This window comes from Marmota flaviventris, chromosome 1, assembly GCF_047511675.1.
Source record: "Marmota flaviventris isolate mMarFla1 chromosome 1, mMarFla1.hap1, whole genome shotgun sequence".
Lineage (NCBI taxonomy): Eukaryota > Metazoa > Chordata > Mammalia > Rodentia > Sciuridae > Marmota > Marmota flaviventris.
In genome coordinates this window covers 58969157-58994624 of record NC_092498.1, presented here as the reverse complement: position 1 = coordinate 58994624, position 25468 = coordinate 58969157, and the positions used below count along the sequence as shown (strand labels likewise).

The 25468-nt window shown below is 34.2% G+C and overlaps 1 protein-coding gene across 2 annotated transcripts in view; it reads right to left on the bottom strand.

The window, feature by feature from the left end:
- Reln (reelin) overlaps positions 1 to 25468 on the bottom strand; it is a 466520-nt gene that overhangs the window by 295434 nt on the left and 145618 nt on the right. The window lies entirely within an intron of this gene.

Below are 25468 nucleotides of genomic sequence, written 5' to 3'. Positions count from 1 at the left end.
ATAACAAGGTCTTAAAATCATCAGGACCTAAAGCTAGGTTTAATCAACTGGAACCAGAGGAAGAAGGAGAAGACATTTGTGTCAGTTTCCTGCATATGTTGGAATTATTTTCTTTGGCAGAAACATGTCACATTCTTTTTTTTATGACAGTCAGCAGAGCCGATCACACGACTATGCTGTGGGCCAGTGACGAGGCACGACAACCTGGCAATCTTGCTATTATCCCAAAGCCCAGAGCTGCAGCACTGCTGGAGGCAGATTATCCTTCTCTCCAGGAAAAAAAGTAAAAAATGAAAAAAAAATCACCTCTTCTGCATGGATTACAGTGCACTCACACAGTGTTTGTTTCAAAGAATAAATATCGGTCACTGTGGCAATGATAACAATAATGCCAGGAAAATTCTCTTGGTACTAGAAGAGTTTATTTTTCTTCCTTTTTTTTTTTTTTTTTAGAAAATGTGTATAAGTACATCTTAATTTTTCTATGTCGTTGTTTGCTTTCAAACAAGCAAAACATTGACTTTCCTTGGTGTATATTAAACTATAATGTTTTCTTTTTCTTAGACTGGACTAACTGGGTCTATTTTCCCACAGTTAGGAAGGCATTTTTTAAAGTTATTACTGAAAAAGAAATTTTAAGGCTTACAATAAAAACTATTTTGAGGGGCTGTGTTGTAGCTCAGTGGTAGAGCATTCGCCTAGCACCGTGAGGCCCTGGGTTCAATCCTCAGCATCACATAAAAACAAAGAAAATAAAGGTATTGTGTCCAACTACCATTAAAAAAATAAATATTTTTAAAAAACTATTTTGACTGAGTATTAGTGTTCAATTATTTTATTTTAAAAATTTGTATGCAAAAAATATTTTCAAAAATAAATTATTGACATGTATTTACTTAACATATGAGAATTTCAAACCTGAAGACATGTTTTTCATTATACTTCTCTGACTGTTACTTCCTAAAATATATCCTGCTTGCGGGACAACAATAGAAACCAATCAAACCTAAATAAAAATAAATTGTATTTATCTGAAAAATGGCAAAGTGTAGAACAACCTATTATTTTCACCTGGCACATAAAGTCATAGAGAAGGGCCTGGGTTTAATCACGAGAGGAACTGTAAAACACATCTGTGACACCCCTAACCTAACTCATGTCTACATGAGAAATTGGTACATCTTATGAATTAAACATAAGTCCTGATTTATGTTCGGTTATCCCTCATATCAAAAACTACAGTAGCAGAGCTGTGTCACTGTGAATTCATTTAATGATATTGATGAGACAGCCTGCGCAGAGACTGCAAAGTAACCACCAGTGCATAGCACGGCCCTATAAATCACTTCTGCCGAGTGGTAAAGCAATAAATAACAAGTCATTAATTCATCATAAGTTATGCTAAGAAGCTAAAACTACATATGTACCAGATTGTAAATAAATACCTTTGTTGTAATATTTGAAACAGGCAATGTCTGGCATGAAAACAATTTTATAAAGGTAAAAATTCACTGAGTAGAATTAATTCCTTGTGGATTTCCCTTGGCAGTCACAAACACAGATTTTTCTTTTTTTCCTTCAAATTGACCCCTACAATTTCTTTTCGTCCAGAGGGAAATACAAAATATTAAATCCACTGAAACTTGTTTTAGTGTCCACATTATGAATCTACCCTGTAAGTGATATAATGGTCCTGCCATAATGCCCTTGAATAAAGCTATATGGCAATTTTGTAAAAAATAACTTGGTGGAATGAAGCTAGTTCAGATGGCTTTGACTTGTTGCATCCAGAGAACCTGCAGAAAACAGGTAACTGAGGCTAGTCATGTTGGGGTTTTTTAATCTGAATAAGAAAACATTTAGGGGCTGGTGTTGTGGCTCAGCAGTAGAGTGCTCTCCTAGCATGTGCGAGATGCTGGGTTCGATCCTCAGCACCACATAAAAATAAATAAATAAAATAAAGGTATTGTGTCCAACTACAAGTTAAAAAATCTTAAAAAAAAAAAAAAAGAAAAGAAAACATTTGCCTTCAAACGACTTTCGTTAACTTTTTCTTCCCAGTCAACGACCTTCTAGTCAGTACTCCCAAGCCATCCTTTATTCTTAGGCCCTCAGAAACTGAGTCCTAAAGCTGTCCAGGACTACACCACCTGGCTCTGTCTGGCCCTTCTGATCTTGTGCAGATTCCATGTCACCCTTTCCCCTGTGCTGCCTCTCAGAGCCCTGCTTTTTTCTTCACAACAGATCAATGTACAATTGGGCTGGGAAGCAACCTAACTGAAAGTAATGACTCTTAAAGAAAAGAACCTCATGCACTGCTCAGGCGGCTAAGGGAGATATTTCAATATTTCAAGGAAAAGGGAGACTTTGATTGTAGCTTATGTCTGGTGAGCACTGAATTTCCCTGGGCTGTAGGATATTTGCATATGTATGACAAAGACTAATCTGTTCTTTTTCTTTCTACTTTGTTTTATTTAGATTTAAGTCAGGTCTGAATTAATGTGTAATCAAGGAACTCCAAATGAGCTCTCATTAGAAGAGTGTTTATCTGATTCTTTCTGCAGAATCTGAATACAAAGGTCCTAAATACAGTAACATTTTAACTACATTACATTTCAAGCCTATAGCTAATTTCCGATAACTATCACTCTAGGCCTCTTTTATCATTATTACTCCCTAATTCTAGCTTATCTAATATCAAAGTTTAAAATTGCTTCCTCTCTAGATACATTTGCTCAAATTTTTAAAGCTTTTTTCACCCTTAACATCTCTAGAAATCTCTAGGGACCTTCTGAATTTAATCTTACTCCTCATTGGTATTTTGTAACAAATATCTATCCATTAAACATCATCTGAGAATTTGATTAACTTGTTCTTGGCCCTCTGTTTCAGGTTAATGATAAAGATGTTAATGTGGATATGTCACTAGACTCTCTGGAAGGTCACTAGAAACCCTTTCTCTCTTTACATATGTGGCCAATTTTCTATTGTGACCCCCTAGCCAGTTTCCCCCCATTACACAGTAACACCCACATCCTTATCACTTTGAAGTTCCTTAGTAACTTGACGGGGGAATTGAGAAAACAAAAAGCCAAGTGAGGATGCTTTGTACATTTATTATTCTTAACACACAGGAGTATCAAGGTGGTGTACATATAAGTAATTCTTCATGATTTTCTCTAAAATAAATTAGGAAAATGACAAATAAAAGTAACTTTATCTTTAGGTTAAAAAATAGAGGCAGAGAACCCAGGTTTTAGAAGCTAAAATTTAAAAATTTTTGTAAACCTACTGACTACTTTTTCCTTATACTTACTTTATAAGAAGGACATTTATTATTTTCACCAGTCATTTGGATGTGGTCAATAATGCTTTATTAACTGTATTTTGTACATGAGCAGATTTAGCTGAGCTATTAGGTACCCAATGCTAAAGGTAGCAATACCCAAATTAATTTATACATCCTGAAAACTGAAACTGTAAACATAGTATGAAAACCTTAAACATGGGGGTACAATTAATATTGTATCAGGAAGATACAGTTATTTGAATTTGAGCTTGTTCCAGAAAACACAGAATATAAGGTCGTGGTTTATATAGATCAATAAATTCAAACAAAACATCCCCATTTTCATCAGTAACCAGAGATCAAGGTTTGGATGATTGAGGTTTATGCTTCACTATCTTTTTCCTGTTATTAACATGTTAAGGAGGACAGCAGAAGTCTGGAGCTCAGTCTGCAAAGCCCTCTGAGGGCCCAGGAAACAAAGGGCAAGAGGATCTGCAGGATATGGTGTATGGAAGCAGAAGCTTTGGACTCCACCACAGGCTGCTCTGTGCTAGCTGGCGAGCTCCGTGATGCTGAGCTCACCTCTCTGGAACTCAGTTTCCTCATCTTTACAATGAATTCAGGTCTTTGTAGCTACCCGTAGGGCCTTAACCTATGCCAGGCCAAGAGAACTTTGCCCTTATCAAGTAGGTGTATACCTACTTGGCAATGTTTCTAAAAAAGTAGAATTATCCAAATTAATTTATACATCCTTGAATTCCAAAGTCAATTAGGGACAGCAGAAGGTACAGAAAGAAACATAGGCAATCTCTAAGATAGTACAGAGATGTGCTGAAATGCTTTGCTGAATGATTTTCCATTATCAAATTCTCGCTGCCCAACCATCATCTGAGCATTATGCATACTGAAAATATTTGTTCATGAAAGTGACTGAATTTGTAGAAATGCAGGCAAATACTACTATACACTGTCACAGGATTATTTCTTGAGTCAGTTTTGCTATGGAATTACTTTTTTCCCCCATTTTCAAAAAATTATTTGAGAAATTCAGCTCTCAGCCATATAATTGTATGCTAGTTAATATATAACCTTGTTCAGTTTTACATATAATGATATTAAAGTTTGACTTTTGCCAGGCAAATAAAATTAATCTTTACCCATGTTTTGAGGTTTCAAAGGCAGGCAGTTGGATGGATGTCTTTAAAATATGATTTTCTTCAGATTCAAAGTAAAGTTAGAAGTTTAATTTGATTAATTAAGCAAAATGTAAGTTATCTATGAAAATTTAAATGAGTATCATTACTGTACTTACTACAATATTATTAATGTAAACATTTAATTTGCCAGTAATACATACTACTTCTTGTTCAAATGAAATTGTTGAATATCAAGACAATACATAAAAATAAAACTTCTTGTGGATTAGCATGACAGGTTGTGGAAAGTCATTCTTGTGAACTAGAAGGGGTATTCTAAAGCACTTAAATAATAGTTTCAGTAGTTCCTTTAGGTCAAATATCTACCCTCAAAGACTTTAAAATCAGAGCACTGAAGTATGTTACTTCAGCGTTGACCGGGGATAGCAGCTCATGCCTGTAATCCCAGCAGCTCAGGAGGCTGAGGAAAGAGGAACATGAGTTCAAAGCCAACCTCAGCTATAGTGAGGTGCTAAGCAACTCAGTGAGACCCTGTCTCTGTAAAATACAAAATAGGGCTGGGGATGTGGCTCAGTGGTTGAGTGGCCCTGAGTTCAATCCCAGGTACAAAAAAAAAAAAGAGAGAGAGAGAGAGAAAAGAAGAAGAAGGAGAAGGAGAAAGAAAAAAGAAAGAAAGCAGCACTGCTTATAAACACTAATCGTCCAAGGCCATGTCCATCCCCAACATTGCTGTACTGAAAAGCTCTGTGTAAAAATGGACTTGAATCAAAACAAAAATGTATTTGAAAATACTCAATATTTAAATATTATCACTAAATCTTTCATAAAACACTTGCTTTTTAAATTCAGTCTTATATAAAGTACAGTTAAGTAAACCACTGTATGTCAAGTCCTCTAAAATGGAAAAAAGGCACTTCAATGTGTGCTAGAGCTTTATCTTCATGTTCTCAATGTTGAAATAAGAGAGAAGGGTAGACTTTCAAAATAGGCTACTTATATCAAGAAATTGAGCAAATGTAAATTATCTTTTAATTTGCAAAAAAATTATAAAACAATCAATATGCAGGAAATTATCTCCCAAAAGAAAACAGCATGATTTACTGTGGTTATCCAAGGACATCTTTCTCTGGAGACGCACGTGCTTGTGTAGAAAGGATACACACCTCACACACAAATAATATTATCTAACACTGAAAACACAGCTTCAGGGGCTGCTAACTGTAAGGCAAACATTCTCTGCTCTCTCTCCAGCGGCCCTTGAGGTGTTTTCCAGAACCAGGGGATCAGGTGGATCACATGAGCACTGATGTCTTTAAGACACAACTCTTAATTGCTCAAGTCTTTCTCTTGGAATAAAACTGAGAATTCTCAGGCCCTCATTTTGTGATATGACTCAGATGCTTTTCCTTGTTTATATCGCTTTATACTGATTTGGCACTCATGTTTTACAATATCACCTTCAAGTTATTCACATAAAGTTAGCATTTTACTCACTATAAAGTCTAATGTCACCGATAAACTTGAATATTTCACTAGAAATACTCAATTCCAGGCTATTTATAAATAAATTAATTGAGACCAAGAGCAGGCAGATATCCAAAGCAATATCAAAGTATCAAAACACATGGCCAGCCCTCTGTTTAGGCAATGTTTTGCTTTTAATTTAGTAAAAGCAGAGGTGAAGATGAGAAACACTGTTACCCAGATGAAAAAGAGCTTAAAGATTATTCTGAATGTTAAAAATAATTAATATTAATTATGTTCACATTTGTATTATACATATGTATAATAACTATTATGTCTAAGAATAAGTCTGTAGGATTTCCTTGGGGGAAAGCTTGAGGATATTTACATTAAGAATTTACCTTCCCAGTGAAGCCTAAGTAGAAAATGGAAGATAAAAATAATGCTATATTAAAATAGTATTAATATTAAAAGTATTCTATCACCTATGACAATCTTTAGAGTGTGTGTGTGTGTGTGTGTGTGTGTGTGTGCGCGCACGCGCACATGTGTATGTTACTGTGGACTGAACTCAGGATATTCTACAACTGAGTTACATTCCCAGCCCTTTTTACTTTTAATTTTGAGACAGGGTCTTACTAACTAGGCAACTTACTTAAGTTACTAGGCTGGCCTTGAATTTAAGATCTCCTGCCTCAGCTTCCAGATTTCACTGGGATTACAGGCATGCACCTGTGACAACCTTAAAGACTCCACTTGGGGCATAGAATCACTCAAAAAATAGAAATTTAGAAAAGTATATATTTACATAATATAATAAAACTAACTCTCATTTCCTAGTAGAATTTATATTCTCTTGTTTTTCTTACAGAACAAAGACAGGAAGGAATATTATAATCAAACTATACAGTTAAAATAACACAGATATTTTTAAAAATATAAGCATCAGCTTAAGAGGCTCACTTACTACCAACTACTTAGTTAAGGAAGCTTTGGAAAGGGAAAAGAATAGGTTACTTAGGCCCCACACAAAAATTTACCTTGATACTTTTTCCAAAAAAAACCAACTCAAAAAAACACAATATCTGAAACAAACACTTGGGAGGGAAAATAACCAAGTACTCCATATATAACTCTTAGATTTAAAAACTTAATGATAAAGTCTGATTGGAAGTTACCAAAGTGCAATGTGGAACTGAAATTGCAGAATAAATACTCTGTGAGAGAAAACTCTGATTTCCTTTGATTTTTTTGAAGAAATCATCGCAACATGCTCTAAATGAGCTATTTTGAAATCTTTCTCTCTTTTTTTCTTGGTATAGAATATCTGATTACACAACAAATCTGGGATTCACTGTATGAAATAAAGGAACCTATGTTTTAAAGACAAACTACAAAATTTTAAAGTTGTGAACTGTTTTCCTCTGATGACTTATTGTAGTTATTTATACACTCAGTTTCTTCCAAAAGTTTCCATTTTTCCTTAAATCCATAAATACTGCTTTGATTCCTAAAATCCAAAATATTTAAATAGAAACTAACACTAAACCCTTTCTCTTATTTATGGGTTCTGTTGATATACAGATAATACAGATTCAATTGTTTATATACAAGATAAATCACAATAGCAAAGTTATGGAACCCACCCACGTACCTGTCAACAGATGAATAGATATGGAGCTTTACTCAGCAATAAAGAAGAATGAAATTATGGCATTTGCTGGCAAATAAATAAAACATAGTTATTTTCCCACCCACATGTTTGTTTGAGACATTGTGTTTTTCAAAGTTTGTTTTTTGGAAAAAGTATCAAGGTAAATTTTTGTGTGGGGTCTAAATAACTGATTCTGTTCCCTTTCCAAAGCTCCCTTTCATGCTAAGTGAAATAAGGCAGACATCAAAAAGACAAGAGTTAAATGCTTTTTCTCATATGTAGCAGCTAGAGCAAAATAAGGGGGCAATAAAAGAGAGGAAGATTCCATGAAAATAGAAGGTAAATCAGTGGAGTATAGGAAGGGAATTGAGGGAGAGGGATAAGGGAGAAGGGAGAAACTGCAGAATGAAATTGACCAAATTATGCTAAGTACATATCTGAATATACTACAGTGAATTTTACTTTTATGTATATCATAACTAACTGGAAGGAAGACCAGTAAAATAGAAGAAGGGGAATAGAGGGAGTAGGAGGGGAAGTACTGGGGACTGAAATAGAGCAAATTATATTCCACGCATGTATGATCATGTCAAAAATGGGCCCACTATTATGCATAACTATAATGCACTAATAAAATTTTTAAATTTTTAAAAAGTTATACACAGGGCTGGGGTTGGGGCACAGTGGTAGAGCACTCGCCTCACATGTGTGAAGCACTGGGTTCAATCCTCAACACTGTATTAAAAAATAAACAAGGTATTGTGTCCATCTTCAACTAAAAAAAAAAAGTTAAATGCAACAAAAAATATAACTGTGAAACTATACATTTCAACATATTTTTTTTAAAAAATTCTACAGTGTGGCATTTATTATAAAGAGAAAACACCAAATATTTAATTTCAGTATTTTAGACTTAAATACTACCATTTAAAATTCCCTATGATATATTTATTTATATTTCTTTATCACAGTATAGAATATAACAGCATTTAATTTTAACATCAGAAAATAATGAATGTCATAGCTGATAGAATGTTTGAAGGACTTGATGTTTTCATCTAAAGTGACTGTAGGTACATTTGTCTGTTCCATCTTTCCCTCTCACACACAAAAATCATTCCATGCCAAATCCCTTAAATGCCTCTTTTGAAGTTTAAAATTAATTCCCGTGGTTACTCTTCTATAATCCTCCATCTTTTAAAAATGCAAAATATGCTTATACTTGTTTTGTTATACTTTTTGAGAAATCAGATGGAATCCCAAATACCCTATGTGAATATGTGCTATGCTTTTTAAAAGAAAAAAACACACACTCACCCTCAATAAAGCTATTCTTCAAGGAATCTAATTTTCCTGTAATTCACTGGACAAAGGTAACAGTTTTCTTTAAGGGTCCATTCATAACTTTAAGTCAATGTTATAAAGAATTTTCATGGAAATATATAAGACATCTATATTGATTCTAAATGAATTTCATCATGAGCAGGTCTTTTATACCTAATGGCAAGGTCTTTTATACCTAATGGTAACAAGGCTTTTGATATGTTACCAAGAGTGAGGGTTGACAACAAAACCACTTAGCTTCACTTTCTAACAATATTAAAGCAAGGAAATTATTAAGTACATATATTTTTCAATTGGTAAGAAACACTTCAAAGTGTTTTACCAAACCTTTCAATTTTGAAATCTAAAGGTTTAAATTTGTATTAGAAATTAAAGTGTTCTGTTTTTTTGGGGAACAAAAAAATCATGTGAAGAGTAGTTTGAACAGTACCCAACCTTTCTAATATAGTCTATTTCTTGTATAGATTTGTCTAAGGTTTTGCTCTTTTATAAGTTCATCTTTCCCTCGCCATTAGAAGTCCTAACAGCAGATGCTAGAATAATTAAAAACCTATCACTGTAGACTCTTCCGTCACATAACAGACTAGGAAAATGAAGGCAGTTTATGGGTGTCCTTGTCTCACTTTATCCACCTCTCCGTGGCTGACATGTAGGCTTTAATGTGCATCCTTGCACCTCTCCTTCGTCAGGAAGCCTGTCTCTGGGGATCACTTGCAGAAAATAGGACATTGAGTCCATAATTAAAGTAATCTCTTTCCAGGCAGATGCTGCAGTTGGCTCTGTTATCACATATTACAAAAGGCATCTTGAGGGTTATAAAATGTGCAGCAAATAGCTTTGGAGATGAGAAACAGCAATTTTTCATCTAATTTTGATCCATAGACATGTAAGTACTGTATTGCTACTTTTTGGTTTTGAGCCAAATAACTATTATGGTGCTGAGATGAGCCGGGCAGTAACCAAAATTAAAGAATACTTTAGCTTTTATCCTCAAAGTGAGAAAAGCTCTTTTGTAACCATCTTTTGCACTTAGCAAATAAGGAAGCCATCTCAAATCTTAGCATTAATGCCTGCAGGCGGATTTACAAGAAAGGCTTATGTGGCTTAGCTTTATAGCCATACTTTCGATATATTTGCTTAAGTTAAAACCAGGGTTTGATTAAGGGACCTACGATCTTAGCTCCTTTGCAACTTGAGTGTACATTTTTAATTAGAAGTCTTTTCACTGTTTATCTTTTCTGTAAAATTTAGAACATTGCTCTTTTAAATATATGTGAGCCCAGATAACTAATATGCTCATAATATTCATAATCCCTTCTATAAATACTAATAGAGGAAATGGATGGAGGAGATTTAACTATCACTTTTTTGTTTCCAGCTCAGGGTTTGTCAATGTCGCTAACCAAACTTCAATACTGGGAGATGCTGAAATGAACGTGAAAATAACTACTTTTGTTTAATATTTATGTCTCAAGGCTAAATAAAGAAACTTATGGATGTACACTTATGATATTTAACTTTAAAGAGGCTATCTTAAAATTCCAGAAAATATGTGATTTAAATTTTCTTATTTTTTTCAAAATTTTATTTTTTTTAATAATAAAGTTTTAGATAGACTTGGGCCATTCAATTAAAATTATTGTTAATAATATTAAACCTTAAGTTATTGAATAATAAATATGTTTGTATTTCAGTGTACTTAAGCCTTCAGAATTAATATTTAGAAAAAATTATGTAATGTTCCTTGAATTATTAGAGAAAAACTACTGTGAATCAAAATTTTAAGTTATTCATATAGTTTTACTAAATTATCAAATTGATATTTCCAGGGTATCCAAAATATTATAATATTATAATATATATAATAATATTTAATATATGTCACCCATGCATGCCTTGAGGTAAAAGAAACAGAGTATAAGCTCTAATTTTCTAACATATAATCTTCTGGCATATTTATGACTTCATGCATTTTTTTCACTCACGTATATAGACATTCATTCACACATTCAACAAATCATTTATTTAGTTAAAATTAAGATTACCTTTGATTGACAAATCACAATTGTGTTCATTTATAGGGTACGATATGACATTGTGATATATTTATACAATGGCATGATTCAATCAAGCTAATTAACATGCCCCTTACCTAACTTATCCTTTGTTTTTTATTGAGACTCTCAAAATTTACCACTTCAGTTACCTGGAAATATACATTAATATTGACTATATTTCCCCATCCTGCTTTCTGTCTGAACCTTTGTACCCTTAGATGAACAACTCCTCCTTCCCTCCATTCTTACAACTACCCCCAGGCTCTAGTAATCATCCTTATATACTCTCTTCTTCAAAATACAACTTTTTAGATTCTGCAAAGAGTGATATCATGTGGAGTTGGTCTCTTTTTGTGTCTGGTTTATTACATTTAGTATAATGTATTCCAGATCCAATCATGTCACAAATTACTGGATTTCTATCCCCTCCCATTTTAAGGTTAGATAGTATTCCACTGTGTATGCATACCACTTTTCTTCATCCACTTATCCACTGAAGCACACTTAGGTTGTTTCCATATCTTGGCTATTGTGAATGCTACAATGTATGTGGGAGTATATATTACTCCTTCAAATACTGATTTCAGTTTCTTTAAAAAAAAAAAAAATATATATATATATATATATATATATATATATATATATATATATACACACACACACACACACACACACACACACACACACACACACATATACACACACACATCCAGAAGTGAGACTACTGGGTCATATGGTAGTTCCAGACTTAGTTTTTGAGGAAATGTGCACTATTTTCCACAATGGCTATAATAATTTAAATTCACAACAACAGTGTATTAAAAACCCTTTCCTCTGCATTATCTATAACTTCTTTTTTATCTTTCAGATTTTTCAAAAAATAATTTAACAGAATTTTTATCTAAATAATTTTATGTCATTTGCAATTTAAGTATTAGAAAGACACACTCAGTACTCTGCCATCTGAAAGGCAATTTTCAGTTTTTCATATTTCTTTCAGCTATTTCCTTATATTAATGTAGCAACATCAACTTACTTTTGCCTAGCATTTATCTGGCGTGTCTCTTCCCCTCTCTTTTCTTTCAACATTTATGTGCCATTATGTTTAGGTTTGTCTCTTAGAAGCAATATGTTGCTGAATTTTGAAATTATGTTCTGAAAGTCCATGTTACAATTGTAATTTTTTTAAAAAAATTTATTTTTTAATTTGTTCTAATTAGTTATACATGATAGCACAATGTATTTTGATTCATTGTACACAAATGGAGCACAACTTCTCATTTCTCTGGTTGCACACAATGTAGAGTTGCACCATATGTGCAGTCATACATGTACCTAGAGTAATGACGTTCCTCTCATTCCACCATTTTTCCTGTCCCCATGCTCCTTTCCCTCTCTCCCACCTTTTGCCCAATCAAAGTTCCTGCATTCTCCTCCTGCCATCCCCTTGTTATGGATCAGCATCCACTTATCAGAGAGAACATTCAGCTCTTGGTTTTCTGGGATTGGCTTACTTCACTTAGCATGATATTCTCCAACTCCATCCATTTATCTGCGAATGCCACAATTTTATTCTTTTTTAATGCTGAATAATATTCCATTATCCATTCATCAATTGTACAATTTAATCTGTTTATATTTTTTGTAATTATTGACTTATTTATACTCATTTTATTTATCTTATATTACATTTTATACTTCCAAGATTTTAAAATTTGCTTTTCATTTATTTTGGTGGATTAATTGTATTTTTAATATCTCCCTATCCCCTTTCCATTCTAAAAGTTCTAATTTTATTTCTGTTCTTTGTACTTACATCTTCAACAATCATGCTTAATCAAAGTTATAATCTTCTTTCAAAATAATTTGAGGATATTTAATACTTGTTTCCTTCTTTCCCTCAACATAAACACTAATGTTGCTTAGAATTTTAGTTTTACATCGCCTTAACACACTATCCTATAATAGTTATCAGTGTATATTTTATAATTATACTTGCAAAGCCACTGCTTAGAGTTCTAAGATGCTTGCTAAATTTCTTTGCTCAGCATTAATTACTGCACTATGCCATTAAATTTCTTGTATCCTACTCTTTTCTTCTGATTTTATTTCATTTTTACTGAAAGATATCTTTAAAAACCTACCTTAAAATGATCTATGTATGGTAAAAATCTCAATAAATATTTCTGAAAATATATTCTGTTTTCACATTTGACATACTTTATGTAGTTATGGAACTCTAAAATGACAATTATTTTTCTTCATTACTTTGGAGACATTCTACCTTTGTCTTCTGACATCTCTTGTTACTGATGAGAAGACCACTGCTAAAGTAAATATTTGGGTAGTCTGTCTTTTCTCTTTTGTTGTTTATGATATTTTCTCTGTCTTCAATATTCTGAAAGTTCATTATGATCTACATTACTGCTAAATATTTTATTTATCTTGCTTAGATAGAAAAGACTCATATCTTTCTTATTCTAGAAAATTCTCCATTTTCTTTTTAAATTTACCTTTTCTCATTCTTTTTATATCTCCTTGTAAAACTTCTATTAGCTATTAATTTCTTAACTTGGTGTTTTTTACCAGATTAATCATGTAAACCAGGCTCCGTACATTTAATTGTTTTGTTTCTTATAAGTAACATTTTCCCTAAAGGCTCCAGGCAGATGACAAGTTCTCTTGTTGTTTTTACAGTCAAAGTTGGAAAATACTTTGAGGCTCCATGCTTCTTACAGTGGACTCAGTTCCAGCTCCCTCTCTTTTCTTATCTCTGGCTATCTTTGAAGGGGGTCAGTCCCAGGATCTGAACAGGTTAAAACTCCAGAACTAAAATCTAAATCCAGGTTTACTATATCCATAGGTCACCAAAATGTTAGCTGGAATCTCTCCTTTCTTCTGGACTCTGGTATTTCCACTTTATTTCAAATATATATATTTCCAAATATATGTATATTAAAGTTTGCTCCAAATTAACTGGAATTTCTATGCGATTTTAATAGTTGAGTTCCTGCTATGCCATCTTAGTCTTCCATGATGCCAGACATCTTCTACACACAACATTTTAATGTGTTTGAAACTGTATCACAGAAACAAATGTTTAGATGTTTTTGCCACTTATTATTCCAAGCACCTCCCAAGTTACTATACTATCTTTAAAAACACAGATAGATAGTATAGGATAGTGCTCAAAAGAAAAAATTCTGGAGCAAAGCAGATCTATCTCTGTGAGCTCTTCAATAACTCCATCAGTAATGGGTGGTTTGGGGAGAGAATGGGAGCTGAGGTTGCCCAGTACACAGGTTCTCAGGAAACAGAAGTTGCTGTTTTAACTATTATTATTATTATCATCATAATAAAATTACATTCTAAAATCACTATTGTTCTAATATTGATATTTTAACTATGAAGCATATGAATATAAGTTTTCACAGGGTAAGAGTACTTTAGAAAATGTGTAGAACCTAAAACACTGTGGCAGAGGGCAGGAAGGGGTTGGCAGAGTGGAACAGGAACTGAGACCTACAGGTAGGGACACAGGGGAAAGATTCTTACCTCAAGGCTCCCAAAGAGTAGCACTCTGTCCTGAGCATTGTAAGAGAAAGTAACCAGAGGCAATTCTCACTTGTCATACTTGGCCCACCATTGCCCATAAGAATGTTTAAAGACCATAGAAACTGCTGCACTGACAAAACTAAAACGAACCATTAGGTAACCAGCTTTTAACATAAAATAGCCTTACTTGATGAGGTTAGGAGTTATGATGGTTCAGGTTCACAGAAAAAATCCAGTTTTGCTTTATTCCTTCTATAGGTCCTTTGAAGTGTATGATTACCATCTTTAAATGTCAAGGTAATATCAGAGGAAAAGATAACAGATTATCTAAGCTTGTCTTGCCTATTAGAAATCTATGCTGTTCAATATAATAGTCACTAGCCATTTATTGCTATTGAGAACCTGAAATGTGACTTGTACAACTGAGAAACCGAATTTTAAATTTTTATTTAATTTTAATTAATTTAATTCAAAACATTACATGTACCTTATAGTTACTACATTAGAAAGTACAATTTCAATATGGGCTCAGTGGCATATGCTTTTAATCCCAGCATCTCAGGAGGTAGAGGCATGAGCCGTTTCAAGGCCAGTCTGGTCAAGTCAGTGAGACTCTGTCTCAAAAATAAAATAAATAGGGATAGGGATGTAGCTCCTGAGTAGAGTGTCCCTGGGTTCAGTCCTTAATACCACACACACACACACACAAAAAAAAAAGTACAATTTCAAACACATTTTAGAATATATATATATGTATATACATGTGTATGTGTTATGGCTTGGATATGTGGTGCCCCCAAAAGCTCATGTGTGAGACAATGCAAGAATGTTCAGAAGTGAAATGATTTGGTTATGAGTCTATAGCCAAATCAGTGGTTTAGTCCACCTGAATGGATTAACTGAGTGATAAATTAGCCAGGTAGGGTATGGCTGGAGCCAAGTAGATCACTGGGACATACCTATCAGGTTTATGTCTGTTTTTTATCTGTCATGGATTGAGCTGCTTTCCTCTGCCACATCCTTCAGGCATGATATTCTGCCTTACCTCGGGGCCAGAGCCAGAGTTGGTTGACCATGGACGGAATCTCTGAAACCATGAGCCAAAATAAACTTTTTCTTCTAAACGTAAGTTGTTCTTGTTGGGTCTTTTGGTTACAGAAATGCAAAACCTGAAACTAATACAGTATGTATGTGTACGTGTGTGTGTGAGAGTGTGTGTGTGTGTATCTCTAGATAGATAGATAGATAGATAGATAGATAGATAGATAGATAATCGCCAACAAAATAAATTCTTAAAAGGTTCTTATCTGGAAGAAGCAGTCCAAATTTTATTTCACATTTATAATAATGACTTAAAATATTTGGATATTTTACTAAAAGCAGGGTTTCATAATATACTGCCACAAGCATACGTTACTCATATAACTCTATTGGCAAACCATGAGGGTGTTCCTGCCATGGGAAAGGTTCATCCACCTGTTCTCACACATCATCGTCCTCACTAATTTTGACAGTGGAGGCAGTGTGGGGGGAAAATTACACTTAGGACTTCTAAGATTGTTTAAAATAATTTTAATAATATAGGAATAACCCAGATCTCTGTCTATATTTTACCTATGATATTTCTACTAGATTTAGAGAACTTCTAAGAATTGTAATGCATAAAGCATTTAGATCTTTGGTCTTTTGCTGTCACAAATGTTCCCTGTGGTTTCAAGTAAGAAGTGCCAAGCCCAGTGGTAATCCACTTAAATAAACCATAAGACCTTGTAATAAGGAGCTTCTTGTGGGTTCCAAACCTCAGTCCATTTACTTGAGTGCTCTCTAAACATTCTCACAAGATTGCATGAAAGGAAAAGAAGAGGGAAGCAGCTGTTTTGCCATAGACCTCTTTTTTCCTAGACGTAACATTAGGATAAAGTAATATTTTTGTCTAAAAAGATAAAAATCAGAGTTTTTAAAAAACAAATTCACTAACATAATTTCCTAGTAACACAACCATCTTTGGACCCTGGTTAAAAATATTTCATTACTGGAAGTCCCACTGTAAAGCACCCACTGCTCTGATGGTCTTGTGATTTTAATGCAGAGAAAAGTTTCCTAGTGGAGATTCTGGAAGATTTCCCTAATAGAATCAGGACTGTTTACACAGCAATTTCTTGGAGGGAGGAGGAGGAGACGCAGGAAGGGAGAAAGGAAAGAGAAAAATGAAGGGAGTACTCTTGCCTTTTGAATATCTGTTAAATTATTAAAGTATGTTGTATCATCCATATGACAAAACCAATTCCTTCAAAACTTCTTGGAGATTGATGGACATATTTAATCTCAACTACACTCCCCAAAATTAAACATTAAATCCCCAGGAAGCATCCTGACCTCATTTGTCAAGGTGTGGATACATAAGAACACACATTAGTCCCTCAACCTAGACTGTCTGCTTGCCCACACCTAACTGGCTGCAGAAGTTGATGAAGACCAGACCCTGTGGGGAGCGAGAACTATCCGTTAGGCTCTTAGCCATTTACCTTTAAGGATAGATGATATATATTTTTTAATCCTGGCACTCAGAGGAACATTTTTGAGCAGCCTTAAAATATTTGTTATGAGTTAGAAAATGTCTTTAAAAAAGAAAAACTAGACCATCAGAAAAAAAAATAGCAGAACTGTGATTTAAAAGACAGATAAAATTCCTCCTTCAGAAAACAATATATCTGGTTTTATCTCATGGTATGGATGTAATAATTTCAGACTTACCTGAGAAGTAATTTATTTTTGCATCAATCTATGAACAATCTTGAAAGTAAAATAGAATTTGTGTCAATTGTTGGCACCCTTATCTATATATAGGTATGAATGCACTCCCAATAGACCCAACCACGGGGGAGTCCCTGCTCTTATTCCAAATGTTTAAGTAACAAGGCAAATACATTTGTGATGTTTTCATCTGATGGATGGAAATAAATGGGCAACTACATTATCTTTCCTGAAGAACTCCCCAGACAGGCTGGAATGGCTCTCATCAAAAATTAAAGGCATCTGAGAGACGCTTAAGGCAGCACTTCAAATCTCTGCATTTGTATTATTTCAGGCCTGTCAGGTGTTCAGAAACTGCTAGTGTCTTCAATTTTTCCAGTGCTTTTGTTCTCTTATTTAATATATTTTTAAGAAAACCATCCCTCCAGGAGTTACTTCCGTTAGAGTAGTAAATGTTCAAATATGGCCCTGTGTTCCTCTTTGCTAATCTGAATTCATTCTTGTCAATGCTCGGGACCTTAAATAGAACATTACTCAATTCATTCTGTTTTCAGTCTTGGTGCCGCTCGATAGTTGAATGAATGAGACAAAATTTCTGTGTCTCCTACTGAGATATATTTCAAAATAAAGAGAGTAAACACATGATGGCCACTTTAAAAAGAGATTCTGACACCACACTGCAAACTATATAATTTAAATGGTATCAGTGCCATATTTTACCATAGTAAGATGGACAGTGATTATTTCAAAGGAAAGTGAAGTAGTAAAATCACTTGCTTTGAAAACAGATTGCCTTTTCTGAATCCAAGCTGTGTTCCTCTTTAGGTAAATTACCTAAGAGAAGTTATTTAACATCTCTGTACTTACTTCAATTTTCTCATCTGTGAATTGAGATAATAATAGTACCTATTTTAGAGAAAATGAGTATCAACGGATTAAATGATGAAAACTGCTTAGAACAATGGCAGGCACATAGGAACATTTCAAAAATATTATTAATGTTGTAATTGTTTTAAACACCCCTCCCTTTCCTCAATAGTTTCTCATCAACTTTTAGGGGTAAATGACTTAGAGATTTCCTTTCTTCCTTCCCTTCTATCCCTGTCTTCCTCTACTTTGCCTCCTTCCTTCTCCTTCCCTACCTCTGCCCATCTCTCCCGCCTCCTCTCCTTCCTCCATCTCCTCTAAACTTGAGGCTTATTAGTCAGTAAAAAAAAACAATAATCAAATATGAAAATCTAGAAAAACTCTATTGCTATAAGATCTGAATGCTGCACAATTTCTGGGTGAAATTACCACTTAAAATATAAGTGGTAATTTATCAACAGGTGCCATACAAGTAACAGTAAAATAATTTGGGTCCATTTTTTCCATCTGTGAAACTATAGCCCACACCTGATCCTGAGAGCTTCCTCTCCTGTCTCTCACTTGATTATTTTTAACAAGAAAGGCAGTAAGCAGACGGACCAAATGAGTAAGTGGCTGAGTGACTTACTAAAAAAAACATGGTCTATATTCAGACAGAATGTCACTTATTCTTCACTGGGTAAGGAACACAACATATTATATAATTGTATTAATTTTCAGTTCAAATAGCCTATAATTCCTGGATATTTGGAATTTTTTTCTAAAAAAAGGATTTTTAATATATATATATATATATATATACATATATATGTATATATATATATTTAGTTGTAGATGGACATAACACTTTTATTTATTTATCTTTATGTGGTGATGAGGATCAAACTCAGGGCCTCACACCTGCTAGGTTAGCACTCTACCACTGAACCACAACCCAGCCCTCTCAAAACAAGGATTTTAAATAGGTAACTAGGGTTTAAAATCAGAGTCCATCATACATTTGGCTGTTCTGAGATCACATAATTGGGTGTAATGTCAATTCTATTGTCAGTCTTAGAAAGACCATGTGTGCCAAGCTGGAGAATATCATGCTAAGCAAAATAAGCCAATCCCAAAAATCCAAAGGCCAAATGTTTTCTCTGATATGCAGATGCTGATTCACAATAAGGGGATGGGGCACTAGGGAATAATAGAGGTACTTTGGGTTAGAAGGGAGAGAAAGGAGGGGAAGGAATATGGGGATTAGAAGGATAGTAGAATAAATTGGATGTTATTACCCATGTGCATATATGATTATATGACCAGTGTGATCTACATCATGTACAACTGGAAGAATGAGAAGTTGTGCTTCATTTATATATGATGTGTCAAAATTCATTCTACTGTCATGTATAACTAATTAGAACAAATTAAAAAATTAGAGGAAAGAAAAAGAAAGAGCTTGTACATGGTAAATGATAAATGTTAATTGCTGAATTTCTTCAAATATAACACGCCAACAATTATAAGTCACTGTGTAATAAAGTAATTATCTATTATAATTGTAGGGTGCCATCAAATGAAATCTACTTCATAGATATTGAAACACTTATCAGTATTTTAGAATCAATGAAATATATTTTAGCTATTAATAACTATTTATTAAGAAACTTCTATTACACAAAGTTCAGTATTTAGGAAATACTAGGTATATAAAAATACTATTAATAGCCTCTGACCTTTGGGATTTAAAGCCCAACTAGAAAAAGAAAGCAAGCATGTGAAAAATTGAATAATAATATGAGTTAACTAACAATATAAGAAAGTCATAGAGAGCCAGGCACAATGGTGCACGCCTATAACCCTAGCACCTGTAATCCCAGAGGTTGAGACAGGAGTATTACAAGTTCAAAGCCAGCCTCAGCAATTTAGTAAGGCCCTACACAACTCAGTAAGACCCTATACCTAAATAAAAAAAACTCAAAAAGGGATATAGCTCAGTGATTGAGTGCCCCTGGGTTCAATTTCTGGCGCGCGCGCGCACACACACACACACACACACACACAAGTGATATAGAAATTTTCAAAAATGCACATAAGCATGGCTGAAGTCTGATTTCTAAAAAATAATTCTAATAACTAGAAGAGAATGTGAAGGTTCTCAATACATAGAAATAATAATATTTAGACAACACATACAAGGGACTCTTCCTTCCCCCAAATCAAACCTGAATCTGATAGAGGTTCTAGATTCAACTATGCATCTGCAGGAATTTCAGAGGGCAGGTGACAATGCAAGAGAATAAACTATATTGTAAAATTGCAAACAACAAAATTCTGATTCTAGGATAAGTGATCTACTTTTTTCAACAAAAATATTGCAAAGAGAAAAATGTGGAGGAAAACCTATGAATTTAAAGACTTAAAAATATTTATTTTTTAAAAACAAATCTTTAGTGTATAAGGATACATAGTTGGAAAATAAAACTATGAAGAATATAATAACAAGCAAAAAGAAAAAGTATTATTTGAGGACAGAAATGCAAAGTACTCTGATTTGATCTATATACATTATACACATGTTATCAAATTATAACTCTACCCTATAAATGCAAATATTATGTCAGTTAGAATAAAATTTTAAAAATTGAAATAGATCCCTATCTTTCACCCTGTACAAAAATCAATTCAAAATGGACCAAAGACTCAATATAATTTTGTGTGTGTGTGGTACTCACAATTGAACGCAGGGCCTCCCAAATGCTAGGCAAGCACTCTACTAGTAAGCTACATTCCCAGGGATCAAAGGCCTAAGTATAATACCTAAAACTTTTAAACTGCTAGAAGAAAACATAGTGGAAATACTTCAAGATATAGGCACAAGCAATGATTTCCTGAGACAGGTATATTTTCCCTAAAGCACAGGGGGACAGTAAAACACCAGGTCCCTGAATGCCCCATTTCTGTTCCCAAAATACCTAGCCAAGATAAGGGAACAATGAGAGCAAGCCTTGGCTGCAAAGTTCAGATACATATTATCTTGAAGGACACTGGCTTTCTCTTCAGTACATTGGGAGCTAGTTATCTGTAGAAAGCTTCCTTCTTGCCTGTACATGAGAACTGTTGCTCCTTGGGATGTTGGTAATCCAAGCTAACTAAGAAAGCTTTAACCTGATGATGTCATTGCTTCTGCAGCCTAACATAAAAAACCCCTCTGAGAGGAAACAGAACAGAGGGCACTGTGGAAAGGATACATGTCACTCATCTAGTTGGTTGCCTCTGGACAAAAGACCATGACAGAGAGGAGGTGTCATTTGGTAAAGCACCTTGAGAGATTAAAGTGCTACCCGTCAGCCTGTCACCACTGAAACTCTTCTTGGAGCAGTCTCTTGTAAGCTTTCCCCAATAAAATATATGTCTCCCATGCTGTTTCTGTTATTTGGCCTGTCTGTAACCCATCCTACGGCCCTGGCACAACTGGGCTCTGGACAAGACAATAGGACTCCCATAGCTCAGGAAATAATAGCAAGAATCAACAATTAATCAAACAAAAGAAAAAATTAACAGAGTGAATAGTCTGCCTACAAAACAAAAGAAAATCTTTGCCAGCTACCCTTCTGACAAAGGATTAATATCCAGAATATATAAAGAACTCAGAAACCTTAAAACAAAAAAACAAAACCTAATCAACAAATGGAAAAATGAATTGAACAAATACTTCTCCAAAGAAGAAGTACAAATGGCCAATAATTATGCAAAAAGATCAAAATCTTTAGTCATTAAGGAGATACAAATTAAAAAGAACTACACTGAGATCACCTCTCACCCCAGAAATCAAGAATACAAATAATAATAAATTCTGTCAAACTGGGGAAAGGAATTCTTACACACTATGAATGGTAATGCAAATTAATACAGCCACTATGGAAATCAGTATGAAAGTACCTAAAAGAACTAAAAATAGAACTATCTTAAGATCCAGGTATACCACTTCTCAGTATATATCTTAAAAAATTAAAATCAGCACATTATAGAGATACCTGTACACCCAGGTTTATCACAGTAAAATTCACAATAGCCAAGGTATGGAATCAGCCTAGGTGCCTGTCAACAAATGAATGGATAAAGAAAATGTGGCACATATACATGATGGAGTTTTACTCAGCTATAAAGAGCAATAAAATCATGTCATTTTCAGGAAAGTGAATGGAACTGGAGATCACCACATGAAGTGAAATAAGTCAGATTCAGAAAAATAAGCATCACCTCTTTTCTCTCATATGTGAAATAGAGAGTAAAAGAAAGATGACATGAAAATAGAAGGGAGACTGGGAAGAGGAAGGGAACCAGGGGAATAGGGGATGGGAGGTTAAGAAAGGGTAATAGAATAGAGAAAATGATCAAAACAGCTTATATACACGTCTACAAAAATGCCACAATGAAACCCAATATTCTGTATAGTTAATATGCACAAATTTTAAAAAGAATTCTTCCTACCTTTAAAAACTAAAATTTTAACTTGAATTTCATGTTAATCAGAAAAGATATTTATAATATACAATATATTTACCTCCCAATGCCTCAGGCTTTTGTGTTACTTTGTTTTTGTTTACTATGTAAAATTGATGTTGAATATTAGCAATCCCCTTCAAGTATTGCTGGACACTTACTAATTACGAATTCTAACCTTTACATGTAGCTCTAGTCAAAAACAAGCATTTTGCCCACATAATAAGCAGCTACTCTATGTAACTTCAACATCATCATGGCTGCCAATAAGGAGATTAACCATTTATGGAGAATGCTAAAAATATAAATTGTATCCTCAAAATTTGACTGGAAAATATAGGTAAGGGTGTATAAATGTCTTTCCAGTCAGTAAAAATTACTTATAACCAAATGATATTTTCCTGGCCTCCAGCAAAGAAATTAGAATTAAGACTTAAAACTCTCAGAAGGAAATAGAATTTCAGTATCAATGGGATTATAAGTCATAGAATATAATTTTTAAATAGAGTCAATTAAAAACCTAAATTTGTTTGGAAGTTGGCAGTTCTATATTGCTGATATAGATTTACTTTGTGTTTTATCTTTTAAAAACGCAATTCTTATTTTAAATTAAAGAAGTTATATATGACAAGAATTTGCTGAACTTGGTGGCCCCTGCCTATAATACCTGTGATGTGAGAGGCTGAGAAAAGAGGATCACAAATTTGAGGACATCCTGGGTAATTTAGGGAGATTCTGTCTCAAAATAAAAATGGCTGGGGATGTGTCTTGGTGATAGAGCACCATAGTACTGCATGCATGTACACAGACACACACACACACACACACACACACACACACAAGAATTTACCCTTCCAAGTGTCAACACACAAGAAAACATGGTAAGAGCATCAGGGATCACAAGCTAAAGGAAATGACAACATAAAACATCATATAATTCAAGGGACATTTTCCTGGACATCTATATATGAGACACTGTACCAAATATGGAGGAATCAAAAAGAAAAATTTGTCTCTGTCTAATCTAATCTAAGAGAAAAGGCAAAAAATTAACTCAAATCAGTATATTATAAAGTATAATGTGCATTCTAATAAAGTTACAAGCACAACATGTCAGTATGTATCACTTTTGTTGTTGGCATCTTAGCAAGTTTTTAAACAAGCTTTGAAAAAAACGTAGAAATTTTAACAATCTGCGTTGAGAAAAAAACAGCATTCAGGGGCAAGAGAAAAGCATGAAGAGAGAAAGCCAGGATTTTCAGGACATTGTGGCAAATCTTGCCAGTTTGTCCTCTATCAGGAGGTACAGGCTATAAGAGATAAAAGATAATAAAACAGCAGGATGGGGAAGAGACTTCAAATCCATGCCTTCAGTAGAGAATTTCATGCTTATCTAAATTTTGAGTGATCAAGGTTTGGCCTTAGGAAGATTAGGTGGATATCAATGTGTAGGGTGGACTGGGGGAGAAGCAGGCTGGAAGTGTGAGGGCAGTAATGAAGTTTCTGCAGTTATCTTAGCAGGAGGTACTAGAAGGAAAAGATTCAGGTACAAAAAACTTTCTATGGAAGAAAATGATTGGATTAAATGCCCATTGGCGATATAGGATGAATATGATGTTAGCAGCCTACCTCACCCAGAAACTAAGCAAACAGACTATATAGTCAGTGGTGTGGGAGCCATAGGATCTCCTAACACTGAACTATATGTTGCCAAGGCGGGGGAAAGGTAGTAGTGTTCTGTGAGTACACAGGTTTTGTGGGACTTTGCTGTATGCACAGGAGATTGGAAGAGAAAACCATTCAAGAAACTTCTAGTTTGCTTCACTGCCCACAGAATAACTGTTTCTGATTTGTCTGTGTCTGTATTACCTTGGCCTACTGGTCACTTCAACCAATATTTAAGGAGTGTTTACTGTGTCCTAGAGATTGTTGCAGACAGCTCTGGAAAATCAGTGGAAAAAAACCCCCAAATTTTGCCTTCAGGGAACTTGCATTTTAGTGGGAAGAGACAGATAATAGACAATGCACATAATTATATAAATGCAAGATAACATGTGGTAAGAGTAAAATATGCTATGGGGGAAAAATCAGCTAACTAAGAAGGGTGGGAGTGGTGGCTCAGGAGTCAGGGTTGGGCATTATATGGAGAGATGTAGCAAGTCGCAGTCTCTGAACCTCGATGTGCTAGTTATACAAGGATGCAGCTAAGAGCTGTGTTCACTAACTCCCCCAGTTTCTTCCTAATGAAAACTCATGAGAGAATCCTTAGGTTTTTATACAATACCTGACTTCTGGCCACCACGAATCACCTAATCAATCACATTTCCCTTTTGGCACTAACAGCCAGAAAAGCTCAAAGGAAATTTGTAATCATCTTCCAGTATGTGAAGTCTCAAAGCATTGCTTGTACCTGCTTTCACTTCATTTTCTGAACATTCATTTTACGGTTGTCCTGACTTCTTCAATTACTTTAATCTTTTTATAAACTCACAAATAACGGCATTTACTTGTAGGGTACAAGGTGATCTTTTGAAATGTGTTTACACTGTTGAATGATGAAATTATGTTAATTAACATACATAGCTTTACATACTTATCATTTTTTCATGAGAACTCTTGAAATCTAATCTCTTACAGGGAGGTAAATATGAGTAAAACAACATATCAACATATCCATGTATAGACATGTCATAGGAAACCCATTAATCTGTACCATTAATATGAATTAATATTTATAATAATAAAAAGAATACTAGAAAAAAATCTTCTGTCTTAGCAATTTTGAAATCCATACTATAGTCAGTATGCTGTATAATAGGTCTGTAAAACATTCATCTTT